The sequence below is a fragment of the Lygodium microphyllum genome, chromosome 15, assembly GCF_053477565.2.
Source record: "Lygodium microphyllum isolate KBCC chromosome 15, Lygodium_microphyllum_v1.1.10, whole genome shotgun sequence".
In the NCBI taxonomy this organism is placed as follows: domain Eukaryota; kingdom Viridiplantae; phylum Streptophyta; class Polypodiopsida; order Schizaeales; family Lygodiaceae; genus Lygodium; species Lygodium microphyllum.
In genome coordinates this window covers 18,530,409-18,552,245 of record NC_141149.1, presented here as the reverse complement: position 1 = coordinate 18,552,245, position 21,837 = coordinate 18,530,409, and the positions used below count along the sequence as shown (strand labels likewise).

The 21,837-nt window shown below is 43.7% G+C and overlaps 1 pseudogene; it reads left to right on the top strand.

Annotated features, from left to right (window-relative positions):
* Positions 1-8,188: 8,188 nt before the first annotated feature.
* On the top strand, positions 8,189-9,691 carry LOC148024311 (uncharacterized; annotated as a pseudogene).
* The last annotated feature ends 12,146 nt before the right edge of the window (positions 9,692-21,837 follow it).

Below are 21,837 nucleotides of genomic sequence, written 5' to 3'. Positions count from 1 at the left end.
ATTGGACTGGATAGTGATGACTCCATTGATGGCATCACAGATGGGGCACTCAGAAGCACTTTGAGATGCTGCAGGGGGCTCCAGTGGCATAGGAGGTGTGCTGCATTCTATCTGAGCCCGCATGGGGGTGCTCAACTCCTCTGACTTGGATAATTCTAGGGCATCTAGTTTTGGATGATAAATGTGTTGGGATTCATTAATCACAGCCGGTGCTGGTCCAACTTGCTTTGCAGCCTGGGCTCCGTATGTGCAAGCCTCTCTAGTTGGAATGAGGTTGCTTAGAGTTGAGCCTCTTGAATGTCCACTCTTAGGTACCCATATCCAGGGGTTGCCCTCATAGTATCCTTGTGCTCGTAAGAGATCTTTGGGGATCCATCGTTGCGTGGTCATATGCCTACGTCGATAGCATCTGAGCTGCCTCTTAGGCTGTGACTAATAGTTTTTGCATTTAGAAACACATTTCTATGGTTTGCAAGGAGGTGGCCCTTGTCATTTTGGCACCCATATCTCAAGCAACAATATCAAAGTAGATAAGACTCCAGTGTCCACTATAAAGAAAACATTAGTCAGTAATAAATATAAAAACAAATCACCAAAAGTAACTATGTATAAGGGATTTATTTACCTTCCAACATATGGAAAAATGTGTGTGTGTGTGTGTGTGTGTGTGTGTAACTATAAAAAAATCCAAGGAATCTTGAAATATTTGAACAAGACTTTGAAAAAAGATCCACGAAAAGAAGCAGATCAATAAAGAAAATGTTCTTTGCAGCCTTATTTCTAAGAGAAGCAATGTATGCTCTATATAAGAAAAAATCCAAGAATAAGAGAATATGGAAGTACAATGTGCTTTGCATCTTTATTGGTTATTCTCTGCAGCAAAAAGGATATAGATGCTATAACCCTTCTACTCATAAGTTTACAGTGAGCAGAGATGTTGTTTTTGATGAGATGAGTAGCTGGTATAAACCAGTAAATGTGATTGATAATACAGATGCACAAAATGGTAATGATGCACAGAATTCACAGCAGCAGTCACAAGATATTAGTGGACCTGGAGCGTTCTCTAGCAGTGGTTCACATTCTTCGCCATGGACAGGCAGATTGAGATCAGGAGAATCTTCTCAAAGCAATGCAGATAGTGGTATGCAGGTATCATGAAAAGGAAAAGAGAAGGTAGATCAGCCCATGTTTGATGTGAATGCAGGTCACTCTTATGTGGATGGTGAATCCAGTGGCTTAGAACAGAGCATTGACGATGAGTTGGGTATTTCTTCTATTGTTACACCTAGAGTAAGGAAGACCAGGGATGTTTTGAGAGCTCTTGGGAGTGAACCTACTTTGCGCAGGTCTACCAGAGCTAGGTATCCTGTGGATAGGCTGAAATATGATGGATTTACAGCCATTCACTATGCCTATATGGTCAAAGTGATACAGGAACCAGAACCCGCTTCTTTTGAGCAAGCCATGGGAAAAGAAAAATGGGAGAAAGCCATGGATGAAGAAATGGATGCCTTGGAAGTAAATGCTACATGGGAATTGGTACCTTTGCCTAAAGATAAGAATGCAATTGGTTGTAAGTGGGTTTATAAGGTGAAACACAATGCAGATGGTTCTGTGAATAGATACAAAGCAAGATTAGTAGTCAAGGGGTATGCACAAACATATGGCATTGATTATGAAGAAACATTCAGTCCAGTTGCAAGGATGGCAACTGTAAGAGCAGTCATCGCTATGGCTGCATCAAAGGGATGGTCTTTACATCATATGGATGTAAAGAATGCCTTCTTGCATGGTGATTTGCAAGAAGAGGTCTATATGGAGCAGCCACCAGGTTATGTGCATGATGTTCATCCTGAGTTTGTTTGCAGGTTGAAGAAAGCCTTGTATGGCTTGAAGCAAGCACCTAGAGCATGGTCTGACAAGATAGGATAGTATCTTGTCACTATTGGCTTTCAGATTTCCAAGGCAGATTTCTCACTTTATGTGAGAAAAACAGAGAAAGGTATTATGCTACTTGTCATTTATGTTGATGATTTGATTATGACAGGTGACAGTGATGAAGATATCCTTCATGTGAAAATCCTATTGAAGCAGAAGTTTGAGATGAAGGATTTGGAAGAGCTGCGTTATTTCTTGGGCATTGAGGTGATTAGATCACCAAGTGGGATATGGCTCTTGCAGAGGCAGTATGGATTGGACATGCTGTCCAAATATGGGATGACAGGCTGTAAGCCTATTTCAGTTCCTTTGGAGCAGAATCTGAAGTTGAGTGCAGATGCAGGTGAGCTTCTGGAAGACCCTACTATGTACAGACGCATAGTAGGAAGTTTGATTTATATGACTATTACCAGGCCAGATTTGAGCTATGTTGTTGGATTGGTAAGTCAATTTATGAAGGCTCCAAGGAAACCGCATTTGGATGCGGCTAGATGCATACTCAAGTATGTGAAGTCCACATTGCAGTATGGACTACTTTATGAGACTGGGGTTCAGATACAGTTGCATGGATACATTGATGCTGATTGGGCTAGTAGTATTTTTGATAGATGATCTACCAGTGGATATGTGTTCTCTTTTGGGAGTGCTGCAGTCACTTGGAGCAGCAAGAAACAGCCTACAGTTGCCTTGTCGAGCACACAGGCTGTTTACCGCAGCATAGAGGAGCGGGAAATGGAAAAAGAGAAAAAGAAAAGGCGCCTTAAATGGCAACTAGAACTGGGAAAAAATTAAATGCACGGGCACGATCCTCAAGAAGTCTTGGAGTCGCCCAAGGAAAGTAAAATAATAAAAAGTGCACCATTAAGTGCGAAAACACTTCCAAAACCTTGTAAAAGAGCGCTAGGCTCACTCCTGTGCAAATTGTATGCATTAGTTGGGGATAGGATAGACTAGAACGGTGGGAAATGAGGAAATGGGCCTAGGCTAATGGCCGGCCATGTAAAAAAGGGGATGATCGCCCATGGAAAATAGGGCATGTATATAAAGTTGAAAAGTGAATGGGAAGCTCATTCTTGTGTATGGCAAAAGCTTCTTCTTCTTCTTCTCTTGTTTCTTGCCTTCTTGCTTGTGCTTGAGAGAGGAATTGAGAGAGTGTGAGGGAATGAGGGAGTGAATGCGTGAGAGTGAGGGATCTTGGAGAAGAAGCTCTCCATCTTCTCTCTTCATCTTCTCCTCCTCTCTTCTCTTCTCTTGTCTCGCACGTGGCTATGGAGGATAAAGCTCGAGAGGGATTAAGGTTGTTTGAGCTTGCCTCAAGGATCGTGGAGCTACCAGTGTGCAAGAAAGAGGAGGCACTTGATCGAGCATCAAGGTAAGCTCACTAAACCCGTAAGGTAGGCATTGCGCGTCGGCTATGTGAGAGGTAGCCATGGCCGCTCGGTTCGAAACACTTGAGCAATAAGTGGTCCGTAGGTCTCGGGGTAGAGCTTGAAGCTCCCCTTCATTTTGATTCCATTGTGCCGGGACTGACGGAATCGAGCCTGGAGCACCGGATGCATCAGATCGAGCGTGGAAGTAGGGTTTTCAACCTAAACCAGTGCTCGAGATAACTAGGAGATTTAGGAGGTTTTAATCCGTGGAATAGGTAAGTATTTGGGTTTGTTGGAAGCATTAGATTAGGACTGCTGTTCTGTATTTTTGTTTTTCATGTTGCCTGCACTAGATTAAGGTTAGATTAGGGTAAGAAAAGAGAAAGCAGTGGTTCTAGCTGCTGCTGGAAACAGGAAAATAGGGGACCAGATTCAAGTTTCTAGGTGAAACAGGGTCATGAAACTGGCTGTGAGGTTTTGCAGTGCTGGGAAAGGACCTTAAGAGGCTTGGATGGCCAGGACAGACCTCATTTCTTTAGTTGGTCTTCTGTGAGAGAAAGAGAGAGAGAGAGAGAGAGAGAGAGAGAGAGAGAGAGAGAGAGAGAGAGAGAGAGAGAGAGAGAGAGAGAGAGAGAGAGAGAGAGAGAGAGAGAGAGAGAGAGAGAGAGAGAGAGAGAGAGAGAGACTTCTAGTTCACAGGACGAGGAAACGCGACCCCGATTCTAGGTTTGCTACTAAACTTTTGGACTAAACGGATTTTTTGAGAGAAAAGAATAGAAAAATAAAAAATGTACCAAAAAGGGGAGGGAATACAAGGTGAGAGAAACTCACATTTTGTGTACTATTCATTCACCTCTTTTTCAAATCTCCCACTACCCATTTTTAAAGTGAAAAATCCAAGATTTGGAGAGAGAATATTCACCCTCCATGGATATCAATATATAGTCTTCCTATTGAACAATCGAAATGGTCCACATCTTAAGCTATATTGTTTTTAAGGGCCCATTTTTTTGTCCAAATTTTTCATAATGTCTAGGCTCATCATCACCTTTGCTAGAGATATTGTTTCTTACATGTCTAGGATGCAATTATTCACGGACTTATCTATACTGAGATAGAGTATATTGAAGCTACCAAGACTTGCAAGGAGACCCTATGGCTAGTAGACTATATGGTGTGGTAGACCTTGGTAATACTATTACTCTAACATTGCATTCAGATTCAATGAGTGCTATATAGTTGGCTAAGAATCCAGTCTTCCATGCAAATACAAAGCATATTGAGTACACTATCACCTCATCAAGGAGGTGATAGAGGACAAGTCTATTAACCTTATCAAGATCTCAACTAACAAGAACCCTATAGATCTACTCACTAAAGTCTCTCAACAAAACATTTTGCCTTTCTTAAGAAGATGTTGGATTTTGGATGAGATAATGCCTTTCCTCATCCTATTGTGCTTTATGTGCATTTATACTTTGTCACTTTTTTCTTATATCTCCTCACTAGAGGCACATTTTCCTTCAAGTAGGAGATTATTGGGGGTAAGATCACCTATATCTACACCGCCTTGTATTTACTTCATATACCATGACCACACACCACACTTATATACTACAGGTGATGAGCCTTCCATCACTACCAGTTTATTCTTTGTTCTTTTAGTGACTATTGAATAAGGAAAGGCCGGTCACACATTGTGATCATTGGAGTACCCACATTCTATGTCTCTCTCTCTCCTCTTGGTCTCTTGCTTCATCTACAATGGCTCCCATCTCTCTTACTTCTACTTTCTCATGCTTCCTCTCGGGCTCTATATTTCAAAATGACCACTCCGTCCCAAAAAGGAATACATGATATATTTGGCTTCAATTGACATGTGAAATGACTTTAAAACTCCTAACATACATTGGCAAATCAAGTAAACTCTCATGGACACTAACAAAGACATCCCATAGATAGATACATGAGACCTAGATAGGAATAGACATATTGTAAGGTCTTAACCCATAGACACTAAGTGTCTCAATAATGTATGCCCTCTTTCCAATATCATAAGTAGAAAACCACTCCCTATGTGGAGTAACATTGAATGATGTTCTAGCATGGATAAGCCAATTTTGAGGCATGCCATTATTTATGGCAACCAAGAATGCATCACCAAATTTAGAGGAAACAAACAAGACATTAATATTATTACTACCACATGCATTAATCTCCTTAACCTTTACCTTGCTTCTCTCTTTGCCATCGTCCTCGTTTTCATTCTTAACTTTTTGTTTATTCTTCCACTTATAGCAATCATTTTCTATGTGTCCCTTCTCATTACAGAAGTAACATTATACATCCTTTTTGCTACATGACTTGCTTCTTAATTTACCTCTCTCATGAGAGTTTCCCCCTGGCATTTGGCCTTCCGCTCAATGTAAGTGCACTAGAGATTTTTTACCATATTATTCTTTCTGCTCATCTCCTTGGTGAGAAAATAGCTCTCTACATTAGCACTCCTAAGACCACTTATCAGTGTGGAGCTACTAATGGTAGTCTTGAAAGTATCCCAACTCTCAAGTAAGGTGACTAACAAGAGCCTGGCATTCATTAAATCATGAAAAACAATATTTTGAGATGTCAATTAGTTGAAAATGCTGCTAAACTCACTGAAACACCATATTAGAGAGTTTGGAAATTTTCCAAGCTCCAATTTTAAATAAATGATAAATATTTGATTACGTGGCTAAACCTTGATCTATATTTGAAAGTGAAATTTTGAAAAGTAGCTTATATAGCATTTAGGGTAGACTCCACCTTTAAGTAAGACAATAAGATTTGACCATGTGGTCAAAGAATAAAGGTATTTGGGATTTCCAAAGTGCATGGAAATTTCCAAATTTCCTAATATAGTATTTTGAGGTGATAGATATCAAAGCCTCCTCCTCTATAAAGATTTTAAATATCTTTTTAAAATCCAATATATTTGCAAGGCTACACATTCTTTTTAATATAGGTCACCAAGTTTTTTTCATATACCATATGCATCTACCTTGTCTTTTACAATAAAATACATGGACTTTGAGAGTGTCAACATAATAGTAGACCATGGCATCTCATCCAATTCCTTCCATATATATTCATCTTGAAATGTGGAAGGGCTGAGGAAGAGTGAGAGCACAAGTGGAAGCAAGCAAGAGCTATGGAGGTTGAGAGAGAGAGAGAGAGAGAGAGAGAGAGAGAGAGAGAGAGAGAGTATGTGGGAACTACAATAGTCACAATGTGTAACGTGTTTTTCCTTATTATACTATATTAAAGCTTACTTGGAGTTGCAGAGATACAACTGAGCTTGAGGGGGAGTATTGAGATGGCAAGCTCAACAAGTGCAGACATTAATGCTATTGACCTATTCCTTATGATATTTAGTTTGATGCACCTATCTACAACCGGCATAGTTATAGCACATATTGATTAGTATAGTCAATTATGTATTGTTTAACTTAGTGGGTCACTTTCCTTTATGTTATATCTTATCTATACTTTGAGTACATTGTATTGTGTGTAAAAAAAGAAGAAGAGACTAGTAAGAAAATGTTTCGGCCTCCGTCTCTTACCTTGTGTTCTTGAGTAAGCTTCCTCTTATGTGTATGGTGTGTGTTTGACACAACAGGTCAAGTAAGTCCCTCCACCACACAATTCTTGATAATGCAATGGTACATAGGTCTAGGAAGGTGAGATACCCTATTAGGAGGTTTTCTTTTGAGAGTTATGCAACTCACCATTATGCTTATATGGTAAAGGTAATTGAGGATGTTGAGCCCAAATTTTTTGGGGAGGCTATTGGCTATGCTTATTGGGATGTAGCAATGGATAAGAAGATGGCTACATTAGAGGCCAACAAGATTTGGGATCTAGTATCATTGCCCAAAGGAAAGAAGGGTATTCATTGTAAGTGGATCTAGAAAATAAAGCATTATGCAGATGGATCTATTAGCATGTATAAGGCAAAGCTCATTATAAAATGCTATGCACAAACACGGCATAGATTATGAAGAGACATTCAGTCCAGTTGCTAAGATAGCAAATGTTGGATGTGTGATTACTTTAGTAGTAATCAAAGGTTGGAGTTTACATCAAATGGATGACATGAAGAATTTTGTCTTACATTGTGATTTTCAAGAAGAGACGTATATGGAGTAGCCAATAAGTTATGAGTATTTAGAGCATCCCACATGTGTATGTAGGCTAAAGAAGCTACTCAATGGGCTTAAAGAAGAGCCTAGAGCATGGCTTAACAGGATTGAAGGGTATTTTGTAATAGTGGCTTTTATGTTTCAGATGTAGATCACTCACTTTATGTGAGGAAGGGTGATGCAAGTTTGGTTATCATAGTCATCTATGTGGATGACTTGATTATTTCATGTGGTAGTGAAAGTGGAATTTCTAATTTCAAGGGTTTTTTGAAGCAAAAGTTTGAGATGAAGGATTTAGGTAAGTTTAGGTACTTCCTTAGCATTGAGGTGATTAGATGTGTTGATGGTATATGGCTATCCCAAAGGCATTATAGCTTGGATATGTTATCCAAGTATGGTATGATGGCATGTAAGTCTCTTTCAGTGCCAATTTGGAGCAAAAAGTAAAGTTGAGTGCTGATATTGGGGATGAGATAGAAGACCCTACAATGTTTAGGAAGATAGTAGGGAGTTTGATCTATATAACTATCACACCCCTATCACAAGGCTAGACTTGAGCTGTGTTTTTGGACTTGTGAGTCACTTTTTTCTCGACACTGCAATAGTTACTTGGAGTAGAAAAAAGCAACCAACGGTTGCTTTAACTAGTATATAGATTGAGTATAGAGGTATTGCTATGGCAATATGTGAGGTATTATGGCTAGAAAAGCTATTGGGTATGATTTGGATGCACAGGGTGATGTGTTAGCATATTTATGTTAGTTATGTCATACTATCATCTCCTGCTTGTGAGCTCCTATCAGAGTTTGAAGGAGACATAGGAGGTTTGGCAGTTTAGAAGCATTTTCTTTATTTATTGGCTTCCTATGTGCATTCTTAGGACAAGTACTACTTTCCACAATCTGCCTATACTACCTGCCAGACATTGTCATTCCCCTTATCACCCCTAATTTTTTAGCATTTGTTTCTTCAATGGCTAGCATTAAACATTGGTCAACCAATATTTATGGCCTCTATACAAGCAAGTCGGAAAATTCTTTGGGGATTTGACTATTTGTAGCTAACAACCACCCAATTGGTAGACACATACACTCTTCAATCTTCATTTTTCCCTTTGTAAGTGCACAATTTGATACTTTGACTCTTTGTACTTGGTGTTGCCATTGTCAGTAGCCTAATTTGGGGCCCTCACTAGTGCTTTAGGCTGCTGTGTGTAGGGACTAACTAGTTCATCATCAATGTATCAATATTCTTCTTTATTCAATGCAATATTCTTCCTTTATCCTCTTCTTTCTCTCTTTCTCTCTCTCTACTTCTCTCATGCCGCTCGAGCTCCATAACGTGGAGCTTCTAATCAGCCAGGCTATCAAGGAGGCGAAGAAAGATTTCAAGAAGGATGCGGATAATGCCTTGAACCAAGAAACCCGCCGGCTCCATGAGAGGATCCGGCGACTAGAGGAGATGGTGAAGACACTCACGGAAGAGAAGAGGGATCTCAAAACCGACCTGGACAAGCTACAAACGGAAGTGTCACATCTACGGGAGGCAAGAGAGGACGCGGATTTCAAAGCGGACCTCCGAGAGGCTATCATGAAGGAATGCCGAGAGGACCTCCATGTATGCATTAAAACCGAAGTTGAGGCTTCGAGAGAGGGATGGGAGGAAAAAATCAAAGCAAACATGAAGGAAGAATTAGAAGGGAATAAGGAGGGGTGGATTGAGGTAGTGAAGAAGAACATTAAGAAGGAGGTCCAAGAAGAAAATAAAAAGGAGGAGGTAGTCTGGGTTCAGGAGACCTTAGAGGAGGAGAGGCTCAGGAACGCGCGCAGATTGAATGTGCGTATTACCGGGCTCCCCGAAGGGGCCTCTTCGGAGGAGGACGCACGCGGGCTATGCACCCGACTAGGGTACACGAGCATGCCCTTTACTCAGGCATGGCGTGCAGGACGAGATACTACCAGGGTCAGAGCTCTGATATTACATATGAGCACACCGGAGGACAGAGCCGCTTTCTTTCGGAAGCGGATTTCGCTCCGAGGGATGACTGGGGCTTCCATCTTCATGGATGAGGACCTGACTTAGATGCAGATTGCACACAGACGAGCATGCATGCCACAGATACTCCAAGCACGTAGAGAAGGCCGTAAGGCCTTCTATCGAGATGGCCGGATTTTTATAGATGGACGCCCCACTAAATAGGGGGCACGACCTATGAGACGGGGCAGAGGACTGTACAGAAAACCCCGATATGTGTGGCAGTTTGGAACTGCAACGGCTCCCTATGGTCACGACCGGACAGACTTGAGGAGATTTTACCCGACCATGATGTTATATGCCTCACAGAGACACATGAGAGCCCAGAGAGAGGGTCTTCCATGCATTATAGGATTTGAGTGGGTATCTGCATACTGGGCTACTACTAGGCAGAGCACATCTAGGGGCTCAGGAGGGGTGGCAGTTCTATTCCGTCAGGGGATACAAAGACATATCCAGTTAGTGAGACGAGATGAAGAGGCCAGTTACATATGGATCAGAGTGCAGATATCAGATGAGAGATGGATCTATATGGCAGTATGCAACTTTTCACCACGAGGGTCCAGATATGCTACTACGCAGGGTGATATTCAGGCCAGAGATTCCCCCTCCCCTTATTCACAGCTCTCAGAGGACATTATTCTGTATTCTAGTTTGGGTGAGGTCTTCCTTATGGGGGACTTCAACGGGTGCACACAGAGCCGACAATGTGAGAGTTTTGATATGGAGCAGCCAGAGATCATGAGAGCATTAGACCCTGAGGAGTTGGGGATCAGTAGGGAGTTAGCAGATACTGGGCCAGACGCCACAGGGTATGGAGGGCATTTACTTGAGCTTGGTAGTAGACATCATCTCGTTATTTATAACGGGATGGCATGATGGCCATATTCAGGAGGTCTTACATGCTTCCCACATGGGGGGGGCGAGAGTACTGTAGATTATTTGCTCGGACCGATCGATGGGATGCATACTATCGAGTCCTTTGGCCTTGGGAGACTTCCACTCAGTGCCGATCACACCTTTCTCAGTTTCTCACTCCTCACCTCATTACCATCACCACCTGCAGATATCATACCCCACATGCATACTACCATACACTTCACTCATAAGCTCTCACATATTTACTCACAGCATCTGGAGGAGCACATCACGTCACTTGATCCATACGCACCCCTTGATACACTGACCACTGATATCACACTCATTCTGCATGATTCTGCTACACTCAGTTTTCCACATCACACATACACGCACCCCCCTCGGACCGGTACCATGCCACAGAACAGGTGGTATGATGATGAGTGCAGAGATCTACGTTGATAGCTACGCGATTTGGAGGCCAGAGGAGAGATCACACACAGACAGGCGCAGAGTCGCATGCACCACTTGACCCGCCGTAAAAAGTGGGAATGGGAGGAGGAGAGATATTGGGATATATACCACCTTCTTATGAGCAGAGATTGTGCAGAGGCATGGAGGCAGATCAGAGAACCACGCTCACCCACACCGATACATGACCCTACACTATGGCATGGATATGCACAGAGTTTATATCATGTACCCGCACAGCCGCTGATACCCACACCATGTACACCAAGACCGGGTATTTCATCCTTTTTCACCACTAGTATGGTGAAACATGCTATCTCACAGTTACAGTATGGCCGTGCTCGAGACCAGTTTGATCTTCAGGCAGAGCATATTATATATGGCAGAGACACATTGGCTCCACTCATTGCTCACCTCTTCAACCGTGCATTGTCGGAGGGGTTCCCTGACTCGTGGACAGAGCACACCATTGTACCTATCCACAAGTCAGGGGATCCTATGGATCCTAACACATATAGGACCATCATGATTGGGCCAGTTTTGTCCAAACTTTATGGCACGGTGATGGAGGAGGAGCTCAGCACGCTAGCAGAGAGAGAGTGCATGCGCACACCCGGACAGGTAGTGTTTAGACGGGCATTTTCTACCATAGACCACATCTTCACTCTCCGTTGTCTGATCGACCAGACACGAGTGAAGTAACAGAGATTGTACTGTTGCTTTGTGGATTTCCGCAAAGCCTTTGACATGGTTCCGAGAGAGAGGCTTTTCATATGCCTACTTGATCTGGGGGTGGATGATGACATGATGTGGGGTATTTATGCACTATATGAGCGGGTTACTGGCAGAGTCAGATGTCCGGGAGGTATATCAGATCCCCTTGTGAGCACCATTGGTGTGAAACAAGGATGCCCACTCTCACCGACTCTATTTGGGCTATACATTGATGAGATAGCAGAGTTTATTCAATAGCAAGCCGGTGGAGGTATAGATCTCAGTGGAGCCACAGTTCATATCTTACTATATACAGATGACATTGTGTCGGTCTCAGACTCAGCTCAGGGATTACAACAACATTTATTAGCATTGGATGATTTTTGCATACAGAGAGGCATGATAGTGAACCTTGGTAAAACCAAGGTTCTTATATTCCATACATCAGCTCAGATACGCAGACAGAGTATTTTCATGGCAGCAGGAGGGAGTATTGAGGTCATTGGATCATATGTATATTTGGGAGTCACCTTTACAGCAGCTTCAGGGACTTTCTCGATGACACAGGCAGCTCGTGACCGCCTCACTAGAGGATACTCAGCATTGGCTCTTATGGAGCGACAGTGTTATCAGGCACACTTCCAGGAGCTCCGCACCAAGGGGTGGCTCTTTGATACTCTAGTCACTCCAGCACTGATGTATGGAGCAGCTATATGGGGGCCAGGCCTTGCCGATTATGTATGGACATTGATGGAGAGACCTCAAGTGATCATGATATCTAGATTGATTCACAGCAAGGCCTCACTCCCACATGACATTGTGCGAGCAGAGCTTGCCACACCGCCCATGCTAGTCGAGGCATTATTTCAGACAGTCTGCTTCCTACACAGATTTCAGGATATGGATAGAGATCGCATTGCATATAGAGCATATATGGAATATCAGGAGATGGCTCGAGCGGGGGATACCACATCATGGTATGCACAGACTAGAGCTTGGTTTGACAGACATGGGCTGGACATTGATAGACTCCCACCTCTTCTATATGATACTCAGGCTCCCACTTATACCCTCTCTCTCTCTGAGAGGAACAAAGTCATCAGACAGGAGATATGTCATATTTATATACAGAGGACATGGATCAGCCCTGCACAGCCACTGCCATCGAAGATGGCACATTATTATACATAGTTCTTGAGCATATCAGAGCAGGGATTCATAGAGATTCCGAGATATATGCAGATCTATATGCCACATCGATTAAGAGTTCTTATTGGACAGCTCAGGGTATCATCACATCAGCTTATGATTGAGAGTGGTAGAGCCAGTGGCATCCCACGGGAGGAGAGGATATGCCCCCTTTGCAGATCAGAGGTGGAGAGTGAGGAGCATTTTGTTCTCAGATGCCCGGCATACTCAGAGTTGAGATCTAGATACACATTGAGCAGCTCAATTCAGGGATGTATGACTGATATGGATCAGAGATCATTTGGCCGTTTTCTGGGAGAGGCATGGCATATCAGAGAGCAGAGCACACAGCGGGTCCCAGTCAGAGAGGGGCCCACCCAGACGACTATTACACAGTTCTTTCAGACAGACAGAGTGAGAGCTACTATACCAGCCTCCAGCCAGACCTCCGGGCTCACACTACAGCAGGCTGAGGACCAGCGTACCCGACGCCGCACGAGGATCCGGGGGTTTCGAACCCCACAGCCACACCGACAGGAGATCCGGAGGATTCTTGATCTACATCGACAGCAGACTGAGATCCGACAACACTCGACACATTGGATCTCAGATCTCCAGTTTGCTCTTTCTCCACCGCCGATGTACCACATCCTGCATCCAGGAGGGATCACCTGCTATTAGCGACTTCGACGACTGCTACTACATCCCAGGATAGTATATCTCCCTGCATCTGTTACATATACACATCGCATCACTTTATCACAGCCGACAGTTGTTCCCCTATCACAGCCGACATTTGTTCCCCTTTTGTAGCCATTATCTGGAGTACCAGAGCTACATACGCACATACACATATACGACACTTATCACACTCACAGCAGCGTATTTTCAGTTTCCAGTTTTTAGCTTTTCATTCAGCACTTTTATTTTGGATAGCTGGACCTCATCAGTTGTATCACAGTTTGTCTCATAGGCCAGTTTTGGTCTTTAGAAGACGTTAATATAACTTTTCTTTCCTTTCTATGTTTATGTTTCTCTTCTTTTGCATGTGCTCATATAATATCATCGCCCAAGTGAAGACATAGTCAAGAGATTTCTTACAAAAGAGAAAGTTTTCATTTTGCAAAGGAGAAGTTTAGATCTTCAAAACACAAAAATTGAGCCTATATTTGCAGCTCATTGTAAAATATTACACGGCGCAGCGAACAGAATCTGAGAAAGAGATAGAGAGTACACAACAGATAAGAGGAGAATCAGTAAAATTCTTTAACTCCAAACAACTGATACAAAGATGGCTCTGTCCACCCGTGCGCTTCCACTGTGTGAAGCTTAGATGGCGATCTAGACAGAAGATAGGTGAAGAGCTTAAGGCTAGCTGGAACAACAACTCTGACTGGGTGAAAGATGAGTGTGAGATGGCTGCGAAGGGGTTTAGCTTTTATAGCCCGCGAAGGTCGTTAGGTCGGCCTGCTGACCGACCTACCATATGAGCCTCCACTAGTCGGCCAGGGAATATTCCAGGGAATATTCCCTTTACCATCGGGCCGGGGGCGCTGCCCCCGGACCCCCGCCAGGGGGGCCGCTGGCCCCCCTGGGACCCCCCAGCCAGGGGCCGCTTCCGCGGCCCCCGGACCCCACAATAGGGGCCCCTTTTAACTCCCTTACCACGCAACTCAATGCAATGTGCCTCGAGTTGCTACCAGCTTAACCACTCCGTCTAACCCAAAGATTAGACCCACAACAGTCACCTTTTTGCCATCCGGTCACATAGACCTCATCTGATATACAAGTCAGGACTCAACCAATGTCCGGGCTCACATTTGGCTTCTCCTCATAATGGGGGCCTTACAACTTTGAGCACCATGGATCATTGGTAGCACCTAATGAGGGTGGGGCATTGATCATATCTAACACCCCCCCTCAATGTCCACCCATAGGTGAACTATCTCCTCGGCCCAATGCCGAGTCTCTGAAGATGAACTTGAAGCAGATCCTTCGTAAGTGCTTTGGTGAAGATATCTGCTCCATTCTCCTCTGTTGGACAGTAGACCAATTCCACTATCCCATCCTCCATCAAATCACGCACATAGTGATACTGGATCTCTATATGTTTGGTGCGTGCATGAAACACTGGATTTTTGGCAATGGCGATGCAACTCTGATTGTCACATCTCAGCACAGTTGGTTCTTCATCCTGCACTCCCATATGCCATAGAATCCTTCTCAACCATACGGCCTCACATGTAGCAAAACAAGCTGCCTTGTACTCTGCTTCGGTAGAAGACAATGCCACTGTTGGTTGCTTCTTACTAATCCAAGAGAAAATTCCTGAACCCAAAGAGAAACAATAACCAGAAACTGACTTCCTGGAATCAATGTCTCCTGCCCAATCTGAGTCACAGTTCCCCACAAGAGAAGTTCCGAAACTGTATGTGATACCATAGTCAAGAGTTTTCTTCAAGTATCTGAGCACCCGCATCCCAGCATTCCAATGACTCTCATGAGGTTTGTTTGAGAACCTGCTCAAAACACCAACAGCAAAACTGATATCTGGTCTGGTGTTACACAAGTAGATTAGACTGCCGACCAACCTCCTATACCTCCCAATGTCTGCTAGTGCTGATGTATCCTCAACGGATAACTTTACATTCACCTCCATAGGTGTAGCTATCTCCTTACACTCGGTCATGCCAAATGCCTTCAAGATCTCCCATGCATACTTCTTCTGAGAGATGAAGATCTTTCCTGGCTCTTGCCAGACTTCAATCCCCAAACAATAGTGCAGCAAGCCCAAGTCTGTCATTTCAAACTCAGAACTCAAAGCCTTTCGAGTTTGGTTGATCATATCTTCATAGTCACCTGTAATAAGAAGGTCGTCCACATATAGGACAATCACTACAGACTTTTTACCATCCCTGTAAACATACAAGTTAGCATCTGAGGCACATCTTTTGAAGTTTAGGTTTAAAAAGAACCTATCTATCCGCTGGTACCATGCTCTGGGGGCTTGTTTCAGCCCATACAATGCCTTCTTCAGTTTACACACTTTGTTCTCAGAATGGGGGGCCTCAAACCCTGGTGGCTGAGCCACGTACACCTCCTCCTTGAGGTCACCATTTAAGAACGCTGACTTAACATCCATTTGGTACACTGGCCACTTCTTGTGGGCAGCCACTGCAAGTACCGTGCGAATAGTGGTCATTCTGGCAGTTGGGGCAAATGACTCTTGAAAATCAAACCCTTCAACTTGTGAAAATCCTTGGGCAACTAGTCTAGCTTTGTACTTTTCTAAGGTACCATCAGCCTTGTACTTTACCTTCCAGATCCACTTGGTGCCAATAATCTTCCGCTTTGCTGGCCGATCCACTAGCTCCCAAGTGTCATTCTTCATTATGCTGTCATACTCCGCCTGCATAGCAGCCTTCCATGATGGATCTGCAAGTGCTTCTTCTAAGTCAGTTGGCTCCTTTACTTGTCTCATAATCTCAACCATCAAGGCCATGTTGACTATGTGAGCAGAAGCCCTCCTTTGCTCCTCTATTCTCTGAGACCTCCTTGGTCCGTCTGCCTTCTCCTCAACAGATGCAGGCATAGGATTATTGTGGTCATAGAGCTGCTTCACCCAGCGCGGCAATGGCTTTTCCGGTGGGGTGATGTCAGGTTGGTGAACTTTTTCCTCATCATCTGAAGATGATGCTTCCTCCTCCTTAAGGATAGGGATAGCTCTCGGGACAGGTTCATAGTGGACTACTTCTTCGCTTGATGATAAAGTGGAAGACCTTGCCTTCTCCTCCTCCACTGTATGCGGCTCCTCCTTGAACACCACATCACGGCTCGCGATGATCTTCTTTGCCTCTTGGTCATATAACTTGTAAGCCTTCTGCTCATCACTATAACCCAAGAAGATACATTTTCTGCTTTTTGGTTGTAACTTGTTTCTCTTCTCATCTGGAACATGTGCATAACATTCACATCCAAAAATTCTGAAATGTGAAACAGATGGTTTCTTACCAGTGTAAGCCTCATGAGGTGTTTTTCCCTTGAGAGCCTTTGTGTAGCTCCGATTTAGAATGTAGACTGCAGTATTAACAGCTTCAGCCCAAAAATGGTTAGGCAATCCCTTGCCCTTTAGCATGCATCTTGCCATCTCCACAATGGTACGATTCCTGCGTTCCACAACACCATTCTGCTGAGGTGTGTGAGGCGTCGTCAATTGACGCTTGATCCCTTTGCTCTTGCAAAAGCCTTCAAACTCCTTTGAGTTGAACTCACCACCACCATCTGTTCTAAATTTCTTCACACTTTTCCCTGTTTCATTCTCAACAAGTATTAGCCATTCTTTAAACTTACCAAAAGCTTGAGCCTTATCACGAAGGAAGTACACCCACATCTTCCTACTGTAGTCGTCGACAATCAACATAAAATAAGAAGATCCCCCCAAGGCCTGTGTAGGCATCTTACCACACAAGTCAGCATGCACCAACTCTAGAGGAGCATGTGCTCTATTCTTGCTTTCTTGTGGAAATGCCTTTCTCTGTTGCTTGCCCATCATACAAGCTTCACATGGTTCCTTCAATTCAGTTATTGTAGGTAGGTGAGCAACCATACCTTGCTTTTGCATCTCCTTCAATACTGCAAATCCGATGTGTCCAAACCTTTCATGCCAAAGCTTACTTGTGCCCACTCCAGCGGTGGCTGTAAGAGCACTTAGCTCATACAGGTTGTTCCTCCTTTCTCCTTTGCCAACAATTGTGCCAGCACTATCAATAATTTCTGCACCTGTCTTCTTGAACCTCACTTCATGACCAAGATCAGTTATGGCAGCAACTGATAAGAGATTTCTTCTGATTTCGGGAACATACAACACATTTGAAAGCTTTTTGACTTCACCATTTGCAGCAACAAAAGAAATAGTACCTGTGCCCGCAGCAGGGCATTTAGCATCATTTCCAACCGTCACAGTGATGGATTCTTGTAGAGGCTGCATAGAACTGTATAGACCTTTCTTGTTGGTCATGTGACGGGAGGCCCCACTATCCAACACCCAAGAGTCAGTGGTAGATTCTTCTTGCGCCGAGGAGCACACTTCCTCAATGGTCGCCATGAATAATTCCAACTCTGCTTCAGCCGTATTGGCTGTCTCTTTCCCTTTAGTTTTAAGGGTACCATTCTTTTCATCTGCCTTCTTGACACGACAATCTGCAATTGCATGTCCTTTCTTCTTACAGTAGAAGCACTCTCCTTGAAACTTCTTCTTGCCGCCCTTTTTCTTTTTGTCACCATCATTTTTGGTGGAGGAAACACCTTTGCCTTTTGCATTGGCAGAGAATGCAGCATCTCCATTGTTGCTTCCTTCTCGGGCTTTCAGCCTCAACTCCTCCTCCATTAATAATGCACAAAACTCCTCAAAAGTCAAAGCTTGAGGTCTCACCTGAGTATTAAGGGCAGTTACTAGTCCATCAAACTTTTGTGGACAAATCCGAAGACACCTCCGAGCTAGCTCTTCACTAGTCTTTTGTATCCCAGCGCCAGCCATCTGGTCGCGCAGATTCTTAATCCGAGTGATGAATGCTTCAACCGTCTCTCCTTCAGCAAACTTCTCCGCTGCTAGTTGATTCTCCAAGTTTTGAATCCTTGTTTGGTTTCGTGTTTCATACTGACTCCTTAGTACATTCCAAGCCTCTGACGCTTTGGTTGTATGCTGAATCAGAGTCAAAACACTGTCAGAACAGCTTGTAACTAAGGCACACAATGCATCTGCATTCCTTCGTTTCCAAGCTCGTAGAAGATCTGCATTCGGAGGAATCATCACACTAGGATTTGATGGGTCGGGGGTAGGCTGTGGTTCTGCGTCAGTCCCCAGCACAGTCTCCAGAAGCTCATAAGAATCAAGGATAGTTGTAATTTTGAACTTCCACAAGGTGTAGTTTGTACCATCTAACTTGCCTTCGCTGAAGGTTGGTGGACGAATCCTCAGTGTTTGAATAGCCGGTACAGCAGCACCACCTCCTGCACCGCTTCCTGATGCGCCAGAACTGCTTCCCGGAGTCGACATCGTTTCTCTTTGCTGTTGAAGCCTTTGCCTCTTGCACGCTCTCCGATCTCTAGAGCCCCCTGGGCTCTGATACCATGTAAAATATTACACGGCGCAGCGAACAGAATCTGAGAAAGAGATAGAGAGTACACAACAGATAAGAGGAGAATCAGTAAAATTCTTTAACTCCAAACAACTGATACAAAGATGGCTCTGTCCACCCGTGCGCTTCCACTGTGTGAAGCTTAGATGGCGATCTAGACAGAAGATAGGTGAAGAGCTTAAGGCTAGCTGGAACAACAACTCTGACTGGGTGAAAGATGAGTGTGAGATGGCTGCGAAGGGGTTTAGCTTTTATAGCCCGCGAAGGTCGTTAGGTCGGCCTGCTGACCGACCTACCATATGAGCCTCCACTAGTCGGCCAGGGAATATTCCAGGGAATATTCCCTTTACCATCGGGCCGGGGGCGCTGCCCCCGGACCCCCGCCAGGGGGGCCGCTGGCCCCCCTGGGACCCCCCAGCCAGGGGCCGCTTCCGCGGCCCCCGGACCCCACAATAGGGGCCCCTTTTAACTCCCTTACCACGCAACTCAATGCAATGTGCCTCGAGTTGCTACCAGCTTAACCACTCCGTCTAACCCAAAGATTAGACCCACAACAGTCACCTTTTTGCCATCCGGTCACATAGACCTCATCTGATATACAAGTCAGGACTCAACCAATGTCCGGGCTCACATTTGGCTTCTCCTCATAATGGGGGCCTTACAACTTTGAGCACCATGGATCATTGGTAGCACCTAATGAGGGTGGGGCATTGATCATATCTAACACTCATACAAGTACTCTAAAGCCCAATCGACCCTTCTGATGACCAAGCTACATCGTCCAAGACTAGGAGACCTTATCCAATCATTAAATAGCCCTAAATTTTTATATTTTGTAGAAAATGCAAATTTGCATTTTGCAGTTGACCTCTCCTTGGTGTAGGCAACAATGTCTTGCTATAGCAAAACCATAGCTTCCTAGGCATAGGGGACAACTTTCTACTATAGACAAGAGATTTCTATGCAAGCCACAACTTTTTGGTGACATGTGACATTTTTTTTTATAAATAAAAATTTTTGGGTGACTGCAAAATTGAAGATGTCTTATGAGTTCACAAGCTTTGATGACTCATAGGAGGAGCTTCTTTCCAAATACTCTTCTAAGTGGAGATATGCTTATCGCGATTATAGTTGTGAGAGAAGTCCCACATTTGGACGTGTCCCCCTTCTATTCATCTTTTATAGAAGGCTACGTCCTTAGTGAAGATTCCATCCTTAATTACCATAGTTCAAGTGCATGTATTATCTTCATTACCCAAAGAAGACAAACTTGATTGTTCAAACTATTCATTTTGGTTGTGTAAGGTGGAGTGTATACTCGACATCTTTGATCCTTGGGCTCTTGTTTCAAATTATATCCCTCATCCCAAGGAGGATCCTATAGATGGGACTTCTATGGACCATGTAGCCTTGTGTGATCAGCTCAACTCTCAAGCTCGATCCTTTCTCTTTATAAGTTGGCAAGATTCTATCCTTGTGCATGTTCAAATATTGAAGACAATGGTGAAAGTGTGGCAAAAGCTTGCTTATTTGTATCAGCACAAGACTTTTTCCCACAAGATATTCCTAGAGAATAAGTTGTGGATGCTCAATCTTGATGATTTCTCCTCTATGAAGAAGCACATCATGAAGATGGAGGACATGATCAGTGAGCTTACCTCTCTTGGTTGAATGATATCTTTGAAGACATGGCTATGATCCTTTTGACTCATGCGCCATCTCCTCAGTTCAATATCTTCTACCAACCTTATCACATCAAAGACATGTGAGACAGTCTTATGGGTGGAGGTTTCATTGCTTGTCTTGGAGCATGACGAGTGAGTTAGAGAGGTTGGGGCCATTGGTTCTAGCTCCACCAAGGCATTTACTATAGGTACAGGTGGAGGAAAGAAGAAGAACGCATGGGCCAAGGACAAGAAGGATGAGAAGAAGGAGAAGAAGTGCAAGTACCCACACTATGGAAAGGGCACTCATCCTGAAGAAGTGCTGGCAAAAGTATCCTCATTTGAAGCCAAAGGAGAAGGATTCAAAGGATTCAAAGGTTGCCTTGACAATGATAGAGTTTAACTTTGTGCATGTATTTGCCAACGAGAATACCGTTCTTTCTTCTTCCACTCAAAAGAAGCCTTGGCTTATTGATAGTGGGGCATTTTCTCACATGACCTATAGATAGGATTGGCTTCAAGGTCTAAGTTGCAAAGGGGACATAGTCTCACCACTAGTGATAACTCTACAATTTTTGTTGCAGGAGTGGGGACTATTACTTTGTTTTCAAATAGGAAGTCTTCTTCAACCAAAGTTCTCTATGTACTGGATTTAGGTTTTAATCTCTTGTATGTTCATGGTCTTACATAGCTTGGTACCCGCTTGGTATTTACACATGATGCAGTGATAATGGAGGATGATTCTACAAGTGTCGTTCTTTACAGAAGATCCCAACATGGTGGGCTTTACATACATATAGCCTTAGCCACAAGGTCTTCCCACAAGCTTGGCTTGCTTTGGCATGCTTGTTATGGTCATCTCAATTTTGACGCTATATAACGGGCTTCTCACAAGAACATGGTGGAGGGACTCTATAACTTCCCTCATATTCACACTTTGTGCCCTACTTCTTTGAGAGGCAAGTAGCATAGGTAGCCACAACCCCAAGCTACCACTAGGAGGGCTCCTACTCTATTTGAATTGGTCCACACCAACCTTTGTAGACCTATGGGCATAGCTTTCCTTGGGAAGGTCAAGTATCTAATACTAATTGTAAATAACTTTAGTCATTATGTGTGGCCTTATTTTCTAGAGTACAAGAGCAAGGAGTACTCCTATTTGTGTGATGCGAAGGTGTTTGTGGAGACACAACCTACTTCCCAAGTTCACAATTATGAGCAGATCATGGTGGAGATTTTACTTCTAACCTCTCTTCTCAGTTTTATAGGGATTATAACA